Here is a 15,030-nt window from a genome sequence, read left to right on the forward strand (position 1 = left end):
GAGAGCTGCATTGTCTGTATGCAGTTGCAGACATGAGGACAAGCACCTGCTGAATGGGACACAGATAACAACAGTTCCAACGGCTGGTGCAGTGGCTCAAGAAGGCAGCTCACCACCACCTTCTCAGGGACAACTCCATATCACCAATAAATGCTGGCTCAGCCAACAAAGCTCATGTTCATTAATGAATGACGTATTAAAAGATCTACAAGCAGCACTGAGGTCACTCAGGCAGGCCCTTTCAACAGTACTTCACAAACCCGGAACCACTATTCCCTGGAAGGGCAGGAGCTCCAGGTGCAGAGGAACACCAGCATTTCCAAGGTGCCCTCCAAGACATGCTTCATCCTCCCAGCACTGTGTCTGTCCCCCACACCCAAAGGACTGCAATGGGTCAGGAAGGCAGCTCCCCACCACCTTCTCCAGGGAATTACAGATGGGAAGGTAATGGGGAAACTCTGCTGTTTACAGCCAGACAGAAAAATAAATCCAGCCGTGGGTGTGAAATGAAATTTCCGTTTCAGAACAACATGCAGAACATGGATAGAGGATTTGTCTGATTGGCACAAGGCAGAGAGTGTGAAGAAAGGGCAAGTTTTCACGATGGGAACTGGTGATGAGGGGAGTACCGCAGGGGTCAGTTTTGGGATGACACTCTGCTCATTATACATTAAGAGTCTGGACAAAGAATGTGAAGGGGTATGAGAAATGGGTTTCCAAGAAAGATCCCAGCGATGAATTTTGTGTCATATGAGGAGCAGGTGAAGTCTCTGGGTCTGCACTTGATGAAGTTTAGGCGGCGGCGGGGTAGAACCCTGTTCAAACATAGAGAATACTGAGGGGCCTGGATGGAGTGGACGGGGGCAAGATGTTTCCACCAGCAAGAGGGACTAGGGGACAAGGGCACAGCTTCAGAGTGAAGGGACGGCCCTTCAGAATAGAGATGTGGAGGAATTTATTCAGCCAGTAGGTGATGGATCAGTGGAACTCACTGCATCATGGGGCTGTGGATGCTAAGTGATTCAGTGTATCTAACTCAGAGATAGCTAGGTTCTTGATGAATAAAGAGATCAAGTGTTACCCGGAGTAAGTGAGCGATTGGGGTTGAGAAACAATTCAGCCATAAGCAAATAGTGGAATAGACCCGATGGACCGAATGGCCTAATTCTGCTCCTATACATGATGGTCTGATGGACTGCCCTTTTTCCGTAGGTTTCCAAGTGTGTAGTTATCATTTCTGGCATATTGTTTACCATACATTCCAGCACTTTCCTGATTATTGCTGTCACCACTTGGTTTCAGATCAACTCCAGAAAGCTACATCACAGAGTAACTTGAGAATCATTGTGTATAAATCTCAGAAAGGTGGCATACAGGGCCAGCAGGACACAGAGAAGGCAAAAGGAATGCTGGCATTGATTTCAAAGGGAATGGAGAATAAAAATACGGAAGGCTTGTAATAAATATAGAGGACTCCAGCCTGCCCACACTGAGAATACTGTGAACAAGTTTGGTCCCCTACCTGGAGGGAAAATGTCCTTGCATTGGAGGCAGCCCAGAGAAGGTTCACTAGGTTGTTCTTCAAAATGGAGGGATATTTATGAGAAGAGGTGGAGAAGGTTGAACTTGCAGTCGTGAAAATTTAGAAAATGAGGCAAATTTATTGATACACCGAAGATTCTTGTGTTCTTACAGATTCGGTACAGAGACATTGTTTCCCTGAGCAAGGATCTGTAACTGGAGATAAAGGGGAATACAGATACCAGAGAAGCTAACAGAGAAAAGCTGGGTTGTAGAGACTGGAGGATGTTAGCGTTCAGGTGGTTTGAGATCACTGTTGGTGGTTAGAAATCAGATAGGTTTTTGGGCTGAAAGATGTCAAGGAGATTTACAGGGTTATCAGTCCTGAAGGAGTTAGAGCGATAGTGAGGAATATAGGGACTAGAGATTACACAGATATGGGTGGTCGTTGGAGCTTCAGGAAATACAGAGATTGGGAGGGTTGTCGGGACTGGAGATTAAATAGAGATTGGTGGTAGTTGGAGCTACAGAAGTTTTAGGAGAAAGGGAGGATTGTAGGCACTGGATATTAGACAGTTGGAGTGGTAGTTGGAGCTGCAGTTTATCGAGCCTGGGAGGATTGTTGGTGCTGGGAGCTACACTGACATGGACAAAAGTTGGAGTTGCAGGAGAGAGGGAGATAGAGAGGGTTGAAGGGTCTGGATCAGTTCACACAGCCAGGGAGAAGTGTAGGGATTGGAGGAGCCAGAGATACTGAGGGTTGTAGGTCTGAAGGAGCTCAGAGAACTTGTGAGGACTGTGAAGGCAGGTTTGCAGCATTCCTATCAGTTACACAGAGATGTGGAGTGCTGTTCTGGAGGAGGTTACAGAAATCAACAGGATTGCAGATTATGGAAGATATTACAAAGACAGTGAGCTGTAGTATTTGAGGAGGTTACAGGGACAGGATGCGTTGAGGAGTTGGAGGCTGCTACTGGTGTTAAACATGCTGCAAGGGATCAATATCCTTACAGCGATCAGGGGGATTGGAAGCTCTGGAGATAAAGAATGAGAAATGCAGTAACTGAAGAATATCACAGAGATGGGGAGGAACATATGAGGGGCATTAATCACTCAGATGTGAAAGCAGAAGTTTTCGTTAGTAGGTTTACAAAAGACGTGAAATGTGAGGCCGTTGTCCACAGTGAGGGGGATGGTCTCAGGCTGCAGTCTGAAGGTTGAGGCTGGGACAGAGTTTCAACAGAGTAATTTCAATTGATAACCAGGTAAGAGCACAGCAGGCAATGAGGGAAAACTGATGAATTAAGCTGCATTTATTTTGATGTAAAATGCCTGACAGGTCAGGCAGATGAACGCACGGCATAGATGGGAACATGGGACTGGGAAATCACAGGAATTACAGAAACACAGCTAAGGGACGGACAGGACTCACAGATCATTGTTCCAGAGGACAGATTCAACAGGAAGGATAGAAGGGGAGACAAGGAAGTAGGGGGAGTGGATCATTGAAAACATCACTGCAGCACTGAGAGAGGATATTCCTGAGGATCGCCCACTGAAGCTATGTTAGTGGAACTGAGAAATAAGAATGAATAGTCAGTTTGATATGACGGTATTACGGGCCCGCAGTAGTCAGCGGGAAATTGAGCAGCAAATATGTTGGAGATCTCAGATATCTGTAAGAAGGATCGGGATGTAATGGTCGGGGATTTTAACTTTCCAAACCTAGACTGGGACTGCCACAGTGTTCACAGCTGGGATGGGAGGGATTTGTTCAGTGTGTTCAAGAAAACTGTCTCAATCAGTATGTAACTGGCCCGACTGGAGAAAGGGATAAAACCTGACCTCCCCTTGGGAAACAAAGTAGTAAAAGGGGCTGAAGTGTTTGTGGGGAAGCACTTTTGCAAAGTTACCACAATTCTATTAGTTTGAAAATAGCGATGGAAAAGGACAGGCTTGGTCCACAAGTTAAAGATCAAAACTGGCCTTGCCCCAGTCCAAAAGGTATTAGGCAAGACTGTCCAAAAGTTGATTTGTGGAGGCTGTTTGCTAGTAAAGGAACGTCGGGCAAGTGGGATTCTTTCAAAAGAGAGATAAATTAAGATTTCAGGGCCAGCATATTCCTGTTAGTGTCAAGGACCATGCTGACTCAAGTGGGAAAAATTGGATGACCGACGATATTGAGGTTTTGGTCAAGACAGAAGGGGACACATGTCATATACAGCCAGCTGGATTAAGTCAATCCCTTGAAGAACATTGTGGATGTAGTATTACTCTAAAGATGGAAACCATGAGGGCGTAAAGGGGAATGACAGGGCTTTGGCAGAAAAGGTTCAGGAAAATCCAGAGAGATTCTACTAGTATATTAACAACAGAAGAATAACTCGGGACAGAATGTGACCCCTTAAAGATTAATGAAGCCATCAGTGTGTGAACCCACAGGAAATGGGTGTGATCCGAAACAAACACTTCGCGACAGAACTTACTGTGGAAAACACACTGGAAAGCAGGGAAATAAACAGTGATGCTTTCAAAAGAGTCCACATTGGAGAACAGGAGGTGGTGAAGGTTTTCAAACACATTAAAATTAGACAACTCCCTAGGAACTAATCAAGTATATCCCAGGACATTGAGGTAAGTTAGGGAAGAAACAGACAACGATTGTTCTATCACTGACAGCCACGGGTGGTGGGCTGGGTGACTGGAGGTTGCCTAATGTTGTGCCAGTATTTAGGAATGGCTGCGACCGAAAGCTGGGGACATAAACGCCAATTAGCTTGATGTCAGTCGTGCCAATGTCGTCGGAAGCAATTCCACGGGACAGGACTTACATGCATTTGGAAAGGCAACGATTGATTAGGGATAGTCAGCATAGCTTTGTGCATACAAAGTCATGTCTCTCAAACTTGATAGAGTTTGTTGAAGAGGTGACCAAGGAGATTGAAGAAGGCAGAGCAGTAGACGTTGTCTATCCTGACTTCAGCAAGGCCTTAGACAGGGTTTAGCGTGGTGAACTGGTTAGTAAAGTTAGATCACATGGGATCAGGGCTAACGAGACAAACAGACACAAAATGGGCTTGACAGTAGGAGACAGAGGATGGTGGGAGAGGGTTGTTGTGCAGACTGGGGGGCCTCTGACCAGCGGTGTGCCATAAGGATTGGTGCTGGGGTCACGCATGTGTATTATTGACATAAACAAGAATATATGAATTATTGTTAGTAAGTTTGTGGATAGTAAAATAAGAGTTATAGCAGAGAATACAATTATCAAAGGTGATCTTAACCAATTGAGCAAGTGGGTTAAGAAATAAAAGATGGAGCTGAATTCAGGTATTTGATTTTGTTAAGACAAAACAGGGACGACGAATACAATTAATAGCAGAGCTCTGGACTGTGTAGTCGAGCGGAGAGAGACCAAGGGCTGCATTTACATTGTTCCTTGGAAGTGCCATCACAGGTTTTTTTTTAGACTATTAGATTAGATTACAGTGTGGAAACAGGCCCTTCGGCCCAACAAGTCCACACCAACCCACCGAAGCGCAACCCACCCAGACCCACTCCCCCACATTTACTCCTTCGCCTAACACTACGGGCAATTTGGCATGGCCAATTCACCTGACCTGCACATTTTTGGATTGTGGGAGGAAACCGGAGCACCCAGAGAAAACCCACGCAGACACGGGGAGAATGTGCAAACTCCACACAGAGAGTCGCCTGAGGCTGGCGCTATGAGGCTGCAGTCCGAACCACTGTGCCACCGTGCCGCCCACGACAGGAAGGAGAAAAGCAGATTAGGCAGACTAGCCCTCATGGGTCAGAGCATTGAGGACATGAGTTGGTCCATCATGATCCGGCTGTATCAGACATTGCTGGGTCTCCAGTTGGAGCACTGTATCGAATTCTGATCATCCTGATTTAGGAAGCATATTCTGAATCTGCAAATGGAGCGAAGATTGATGAAGATGTTACTGATACTGCAGGGTTTGACAGAAACAGAGAGGCTGGATAAGCTGGAAAGCAACATGGGTGAAATTAGATAGATTTGGCAGATAAGGTTAAGGAGAATCCAAAAAAGATTCTACTGCATACAAGTACAAAAAAACTACTAGAGAGACAATAAGGCCCCTCAAAGATCAATGAGGCAATCTATGCCTGGAAACACAGGAGATGGCCGCGACCTGAAATGAATATTTCATGTCAGAAAGTACTGTGGACAAAGATTAGGAAACAAAAGAAAGAAACAGTGATGTGTTGAAAAGAGTCCCCATTACTGAAGAGGTGGTGATGGAGGTCTTAGAACACAAAGGTAGAGAAAGCCCTAGGTCCTGAACAAGTGTATTCCAGAACATTGTGGCAAAGTGGCAGTGGGGAATGTGGCAGAGATTTGTATCATTATCTTTCTATTCCCATTGGGTGTAGCTGGCTGAGGGGTGACCGTATAAAGGTTTATAAAAACATGAGGGATATACGTAGGGTGAATGGTGAAGGTCTCTACCCCAGGGTAGGGGAATCCATAACTAGAGGACATAAATATGAGGTGGGAGAGGAAATACTTAAAAACGACCAGAGGAGAACATTTTTACACAGAGAATGGTGCACATATTGAATGAGCTGCTGCTGTAGTGGTAGAGAAAAGTACAATTCCATCACGGAAAAGACATTTGGGCAGGTAAATGGAGAGGAGAAGGTTTGACGGGATAGGGACCAAACGCAGGCAAATGCAAATCCTTCAGGAACTGTGGTCAGCATGGACTAGTTGGATCAAAGGAACCATTTCTGATCTGCATGGTTTTTTCTCCAGTTATTGGAGGAGGAGACGACTGAGATAAGGCATGTTTAGGCACTGAAGCAAGTTACAGCGATGGATATGGTAATCTAGAATGCAGTATATTTCAAATCTGTGGAGGGACTATCAGGAAGGGAGGAGGTTACAGGGACAGGAACTGTTATAGGAGTTAAAAATTATTGAAGAGACTGGTCCATGAGACATTGTAAATGTACAGTGTTGGAGAGAGAACACAGAACAGAAAGATCCCAGGCAGCATTCCCACCCACTCATGGGAAGCCTGCCTTCCCCTCTGTTATACTGATGTTCACTAAGACATCACAGGCCTGGATAGATATCTGTGACACTCCCGATGCTGTCTCAGTTCAACAAAACTTACAGTAGGGGTGGTGATTGTCTTGGGGTGTATCTGTACTGTGCTCCCCCTCCAACACTGTATCTAAGTCATGTCTTGTTCGCCGATGTTTGGAACCCTCTCGTTGCTCTCTGCTCTGTTCACTGTAAGTGATGTTACCTCACTGCAGGATTTATTCAAGGTTCCAGATCTCCCTGCCCTTTGTCTCTCTGGCTGACCACCCATCTTCAATGTGGTGATGAACAAGATACCCAGTAGTTGGGAAGTCTATTTTTCCTGATTACCTGCAGGAGATAGAAAAATAGGCAGAATGGGAAATTAGACTGATGTAGTGAGGATTACACATAGAGAATGGCAGTGAGTCCCACAGAGATCTGGAAAATCCCAGTCTCCATTCCTGGCCTGTGCTGTTGTGTCTCTGTGGAGTGGAGAATTCTGTTGGCTCAGGATCTGGAGTAGATCTGTAAAGGTGAGAGACACTGACAGAGGCAGAAATTGGACCGACACAATGAGGGATACCACATGGAGAGATACTAAGTGATATCACCAGAGTGCAGGAAGGTATCAGGATCAAACAATCATGAAGGAAAAGCAGGTTTAGCTCCATGATGCACTGGTATCAGTGTTCAGGGATGAATAGCCTGTGAGCAGGCGAGGTGAAGGTCTAGTGGTGTTATTGCTAGAGCATGTATCCAAAACCTCAGCTAATGTTCGGGGGAGGAAGGTTTAAACCCCACCATCTGAAATGGTGGGATCTGAAATAAATTATTTTAAAAATAGTAATTGACAATCTAAAAATACCATAACAGATGTACAATAGATCCAAATACTTCGCCTTTCAAGAAGGACATCTGCCTATCCTCACGTGGTCTGCATGACATCCCCACAGCAAACGTTTGCCTCTCAATTACCCTCTGAAATGGCCGAGCAAGTTACTCCGCTGAACGGCAGCTAGGGCTAGGCAAGAAAGGCTGGTTAGCCAGAGACATCCATTTCCCATACTTGACTTTTTAAAGAAATCCACTCCGATGGTCCCACTGAAACTGTGCTGGGGCCAGTGTCCTGGCCAATCATGTCGGTAGGTTTATGGACAGGACTTTAAACTGACAGAGAGGACGCAGGGACAGGGTTCAGATGAAAGGAGCTTTCCAGATCCAAAGAGAAAAGGTGACGCATTAGAACAGCATGGGGAATGTGGCCGTAAACAAGTAGAAAGGAACAGGGTGGGACAGAGTTTATCTAAAACTATACATCAGCGAATCGATTTGTGACAGGAAATTGTGGGAAAGAATAAATTACGTATTTTTTGGAATGGACAAAGTCTCTTCAATAAGGTGGATGGATTTGTGACACAGAGGTGAAAGAAATTTAAACACCAGAGATACGTGGTGACAGGGCGAACAAAAGGTGAACAGGAATATTCAATAGTTCACAAACTTGCAGAAACTCGGTCAACATGGGTAAAGCTAACAATAATGGATACCAAAGGCATTACAGAGGAAGCATTTGGCTGCAGATCATGAAGTAGAGTCAGTCTGAATGTAAATTCTGGCTACTACTTGCCAAGGAAACAAGCAGTAGAACAGTTTTAGCCACCGAACAGTATTTCATTGCTCATCACTGCATTAACCAGGAACTCATTGGAATTTTTTTAATAAGGGCATTGTGATCATTTCGGAAAACTTCAATATTTGTATAATCTGGGACAACACACGGTCAACATTGATATTGGAAAAGGAGTTCGGTTAATTTTTTTCAGTGTTTCTTTGAAAAGCACATTGTGCAACTGTTCAGGAACATAACTATCGCAGAACGACTGTGTAATGAAACTTAGTGAATGAGTAATGTCACCTGCAGACATCCTTCGGGAAATTGTGATAAAGTGCAGTTTAAATAAATATAGTTTTAAAGCGAATCACAGAAAGGACAAGCTACAACTAGAAACAAAAATAGCCAATGACATGTTTGCGAGAGGAGAACTGACCAAGGTAAACAGGCTAAACTGACTGAAACATGTGCCTGTAAATGGACAGCAGAATATATTTGAAGGAACAGTGTAAAACACTCAACAGAAGGACATTCCACTTAAACAGTAAAAACCTCAGCAAGAAATCCCCACTAGTCCCGCACTCAGGACATAAGGGATCATACTAGATTATGAGGCTGAGAAGATCACCAAAAAGTACTTAAAATCCTGAAGTGAGAGTGTGTTTTAGGAGTAAATGTTAAACAGTTTGCAAACGGTCTGCTAGCAGGAGGTGGGCTGTGTGAAGGGGGACCATGGTCAGGGTTTATTGACACGATAGGAACAGGGAGAGGTGAAAGTGCTGGAGGTGGTGAGAGTGTTACAGAGAGTGGTCCAGGGAGTGGTCAGGGTGTCACAAAGCCAGGACGGATTGCTGCAGCTGGAGGGGTTTGCAGAGGGGCGGAGGGACATAGGTATTTTTATTTATTCATTCATGGGATGTGGGTGTCACTGCCTGGACTAACATTCTTTGATCCAACTGCTAATTACCCAGAGGGTAGCTCAGAGTCAGCCATATTGCTGTGGGTCTGGAGTCAAATGTTGGCCAGACCAGGTTAGAATATTTAATGCTCTTCCTTAAAGGAAGTAAGTGACGAGAGGAGTTCTTCCTCTTGATCAACAATGTTTTTATGGTGGCCCCACCAATGTCTTTTACAGATACAACATGACATCCCAACTCTTACTCTTAATGCTCTCCCCAATGAAGGTAACCATCCCAAAGGCCTGCTTCACCAGCCTGTCTATCTGGGACACCACATTCAAAGAACTGTGTACCTGCATCCCGGGGTCTCTAACTGACAACACTACCCAGGGCCCGAACATTAACTGTACAAGTCCCACCCTGGATTGTTTCACCAAAATGGAACACCTCACCTTTATCTAATTAAACTCCATCTGCTATTCTTCAGCCCACTATCCCAGTAGTACTGTTCATCCTGTTGTCTTATAGATAACTTTCTCCACTATCCACTTTACCACCAATTTCAGTGACATACAAAACAATTACTTACCAGGAAACCAATATTCCCATCCAAACCATTTATCCAAATGACAAACAACAGGGGACCCACTCCACCGCTGGTCACATGCCTCCAGTCAGAAAAACAACATGTCTCCCACCACCCTCTGTCTCCTACCATCAAGCAAATTTTGTATCCAGGTCACTAGCTCCTCCTGAATGCCATATCCTTTTTACACTGATCTGAGCTTATTACCCAGTTTACCAGAGAGAACACAGAATGCAGAACAGTTCAGCCCAAGACCCTTCGGCCATGATTTCATGCCAACCTTTTATACGACTGTAAGATCAAACTAACCTATATATTCTTCATTTTACTATTATCCATGTATCTGTCCAAGAGTCTATTGAATGTCCCGAATGTGTCTAATTTTACCACCACCATTGGCAGTCCATCCAACCACCTACCATTCTCTATCCTCTTATCCATCCTCCATTCACCTTAAAATTATGCCGCCTTGTAATAGCCATTTATGTCATAGGAGAAAAAGTCCCTCACTATTCACTCACTCTGTGCATCTCATCAACTTGTTCACCTCTACCAAGACACCCCACCCCCTTCTTCACTCCAATGAGAAAAGCCTTATCTCCCTCAATTTTTCTCCATAAGAAATGCCCTCCATTCCAGTTAGCATCTTGGTAAATCTCCAGTGTCCGCTCTCTAAAACTTGCACGTCCTTCCTGTAAAGATGGGACGAGAAATGAACACAATATTCCAAGTGTGGTCTCACCAGGTCGCTATAAAGATGCAGTAAAACCTCACTGCTCTTGAAATCAATCCCCTTGCTAAGAAAAGCCAACACACCATATGACATTTTAGCAACCCTATCAACGTGCGTGGCAACTTTGAGCGATCTATGGACATGGACGCCATGATCTCTCTTTTCCTCCACAATGCCAAGTATTTTGCCTTTTAACGCTGTATTCTATATTCAGGTTCGACCTTCCAGAATGAACCACTTCACACTTTTCCAGATTGAACTCCATCTGTCACTTCCAGCCCAGCTCTGCGTCCTGTCAATGTCCCATTGCAACCTACAACAGCCCTCCACATTCCCCACCACTCCACCAACCTTCATGTTATTGGCAAACTTACTAATCCACTCTCCAACATCCACATCCAAGTCATTTACAAAAATCACAGAGAGCAGAGTCCCAGAGCTGATTGTTACAGAACCCCACTGGACACTGAGCTCCAGGCTCAAAACTGTCCATCTGCCGCCATACTCTGTCTTCACTGGGCCATCCGATCCTGCATCCAGACAGACAGATTTCCCTGTATCCCAATCATCCTTCTTTTCTGAATGAGCCATCAACGTATTCTGTCATATCCTCAAAGAATTCAATAAGGTTTGTGAGGGATGATCTGCCCCTCACAAACCCATGCTGTCTCTAATTTAACTATGGCTTTCCAAGTAGTCATAAATCCTTTCTTTAGAGTCCTCGCCAATAATCTGCACACCACATACATTAGACCAAATCTGTAATTTCCAGAATTCTACCACTGTAATATGGTCCAGACGCTACAAATCTTCTCTCCTCTGCCTTGATCCCCAGAAGGGCACTGGAGGGTGGTGGGGATTACAGAGTCAGGGAGGAATATCAGGACAGGAGGATTTTGCAGATATTAGGAGGGTTGCAATGCCAAAAGGAGGCTTCAGTAATTGTGAGGTTTCATGGTGATGAAGGCATTTGAGGAGGGAGGGAGGGAGGATTGTAGCGAAATGAGAGGTTTCACAATTTAGGTGTTTTGTTAGGGCTGTAAGAGGTTACTGAGTCGGGGAGGTTTAAGCACTGGTGGATATTACAGAAACATGTGGTTTTGGTTGCAATGGCAGGAAGAGGATTCAGGAAGCTGGAGAGTATGGGGTCTGAACGAGGTTACACAAATAGGAAGAGTTTTAAGGAGTGGAGATGTTTACAGTGACAGCAATGGTCTGATCTGGAGCAGAGGACCCAGATTGGGAGGGACGTGGGGACTGGAGGTGGTTTCACAGGGAGGGAGGACCATAGACCCACAGGAGCTTACAGAAATGTGGAGAGTTGTAGGGCTGACGGGCTCATGGAGTTGGGAATGTTGGGAGGGATAGAGAAGTTTACAGGGATAAGGATGTTTGTCGGACAGGGCTGGATTACACAGACAGGGACTGTTTTAGGAAGCTGAGCAGATAACAGAGATAAAGAGGTTTGTATCATCTGGCGGAACAAACAGAGATATGGGAGGGTCATCGTGACTGAAGATGTTTATAGATATAGGAAAGCTTAGGTTCTGGGGGTTATTTAGACATGGAGGCTGTGAAATCTGGATTCTTTTTTGAGAGATTGGGTAGCAAGTTTGGTTGGAGACAGTTTCACAGATAAGGGAGCATAGCACAAACAGAAGGAAGTTCCTGCGGTAGGGAGTGTTCGAGTGGAGAGTGATGTTTATACAGATAGGAGTGTAAGAGCTTCAGAAGGTTATGGAGACGAGTAAATGTTTAGAGATACAGGAGGATCTTACATTGACAGGGTGGGTGATAGTCATGGGAGGATGTTACATTGTTAATGAGTCTTGCAGGAACAGGATCGGGAGAGGCACAGGCATTGGAGTGGGATCTACAGATCGGGAGTGTTGCAGGGACCTGAGAGGATAACACAGATAGGGATAGTGATAGGGTCTCCACAGACTAATGGCGTTTTAGGGACTGGAAGAGGCTTGTTAGAGAGGGAGGGCTGGAAGACTGCAGGAGATTATGGAGAGTTGAAGAGTTGGAGCAGTTCACAGAGGGAGGGTTCTCCAACAGGAGTAGGTCACAGATAGTGAGGGATGTGTGGCCTGAGAAAGTTAAAGAGAGGGAGAGCTTTCGGGTCCGGAAGAGATTACACTGACAGGGACAGTTGAAGAGACTGGAGCAAAAATGCATGGAGAAGGTTACACAGATAGGGAGGGATGTAGGGACTGACGGTGAATACACAGACATGGAGGGTTGTATTGTTAGACAGAGCTTAGAGAGAAAGGGACTGTTGTAGGGATTTACACAGATAGGGAAGGTTGTGCTTTTGGAGAAGGTTACACTGATACAGACAGTGTTCGGGAGTCTTTAGTAGACTACAGAGGAGCTCAGACAGAATGTATTATGGGGAGTGGAGGAGATTACAGACACAGAGATGGCTGTCGTTTTGAAAAGAGGTTCTACAGATGCTCAGTGCTGTAAGGCTGGAGGGAGGGTACAATAATAAGGGTTTCCTACACTCAATGACTTTTTTGATATAGAGAAAGTCTCCGAACAGGACTGTCAAAAGGAAGTATAGACAGTCCAGATGAGTTTACAGAGATATAAATGTTTTTTGGGGTTTCAGGATGGAACAGTGATTGAGAGTGCCGTACCGAATGACAATAGTTATAGAGAGGGTTCTAAAAGCAGGAAGAGGTGACAGTCATATCGATCTTTGTAAGGACTAGAGAAGCTTACATCGCCAATGAATGTTTTAGAAACTGTTGGAGATTACACATATAAGGACAGTATTGGGGATGAGGCAAGGTTCAAGGGACAGGGATGGTTGACAGGACTGGACAATAACCTGAATAGAATCTCCACAGTGTGGAAACAGGCCATTCGGCCCAACACATCCACACCAACCCCTCTAAAGAGAATCCTAACCAGACCCATCCCTCTCCCTGTCCAATAAACCCTGCATTCCTCATGGTGAACTCACTTAAATCACACTTGCCTGAATACTACAGTCAATTTATGATGGCCAATCATGTATCGTGCAAATGTTGGACTATGGCAGGAAACCAGAGCACCTGGAATAAACCCACACAGTCGGGGAGAGAACATGCAAAGTCCACACAGACAGTCGGCCAAGGCTGGAATTGAAGCCAGTTGACAGGCACAGTGAGGCTGATTATACAGAGCACTGCAGAGATTGGACTAGGTCACAAAGTTCACAAGGGTTTATTGGAACAGGAGGAAAATATAGTCAGGAACAGGAGAAGCTTACATAGATGGTGTCCATGAGAGGGACTGGAGGAGGTTAACGCAATAGGGAGGGTTGTGCATTCTCTCGACAATTAGAGGTAGGGATGGTTGGGGAGACTGGATGAAGTTAGTCATACTCAGAGTTGTACACACTCTGAGTAAGGGCAGATGGAGTTTACTTCTGATCACTGTGAGGTAATGCACTGTGGGAAGTCTCATAACCGAAGGATATACATCATGAAGGGTAGGTCCTCCTGGAGTACTGAGTAACACCGGGACCGTGGTGGGCAAGTCCCTGGATGTCTGAAGGTGTCAACACAGGTTGACAGGGTGGGGAAGGCACCTGAACTGGGAGCAGGAGGGGGACCCACATCCTGATGGGGCGAATTGTTAGAGCTGCTTGAGAGGATATAATCTAATCTGGCAGGGTGTTGGACCTTAAACAGTGATTAGGCCAGAAGGAAGATTGAGGTTGGTGCACGAGTTAAAGACAACAATTTCAGCAGACAAGGCAGGCAAGAACATAGCAGGAAATGGGGGAGGGGGACTTGATGATTAAACTGCATTTATTTCAATGAAAGGGGCCTGACAGCTAAGGAAGATGAACTCAGGGCATGGATTGGAACATGGGACTGGGATATTATAGTTATTACAGAAACACAGCTGAGGGAGGGGCAGGACTGGCAGTTCATTGTTTCAAGGTAGAGATGCTACAGGAAGGGGAGGCAAGAGAGGACGTGTGGTGGTGGGTTTTCATTGCATGAATCATTACATCAGTACCTAGAGAGGATATTCCTGTGGGATCACGCAGTGACACTATGTTAGTGGAACTGAGAAATAAGAATGGGTCATCACTCTGACACGATTGTCCTACTGACCCCGAATAATCAGCGGCAGACTGAGGAACAAACATATCAGGAGATCTCAAATATCAATCATAATAATAGGGCTGTTATGGTTGGGGTTTTTAAACTTTCCGAACCTCGACTGGGACTGCCAGTGTTCAGTGTTTGCAAGGGAGGAATTTGGTAATTGCGTTCCAGATAACTCGCAATCAATATGTAAATGGCCAGAAAAGAGAAAGGGGCAAAACCTGACCTCCACTTGGGGAAACAAGGTGAGAAAAGGGACTGAGGTGTGAGTGGGAAAGCATTTTGCCAAAGTGACTCAAGTCTATTAGTTTGAAAATAGCGATGGAAAAGGACAGGGCTGGTCCACAGGTTCATGTTATAGAATGGGGCCAGACTAATCTTGATAATATTAGCCAGGAACTCTCAAAAGGTGTTTGGGGAGTCTATTTGCAGGGAAAGGGAAGTCTGGCAAGTGAGAATATTTTAAACGTGAGATAAATTGAGCGATCAC

The sequence above is a fragment of the Chiloscyllium punctatum genome, chromosome 31 (assembly GCF_047496795.1).
Source record: "Chiloscyllium punctatum isolate Juve2018m chromosome 31, sChiPun1.3, whole genome shotgun sequence".
NCBI classification, from domain to species: Eukaryota; Metazoa; Chordata; class Chondrichthyes; order Orectolobiformes; family Hemiscylliidae; genus Chiloscyllium; species Chiloscyllium punctatum.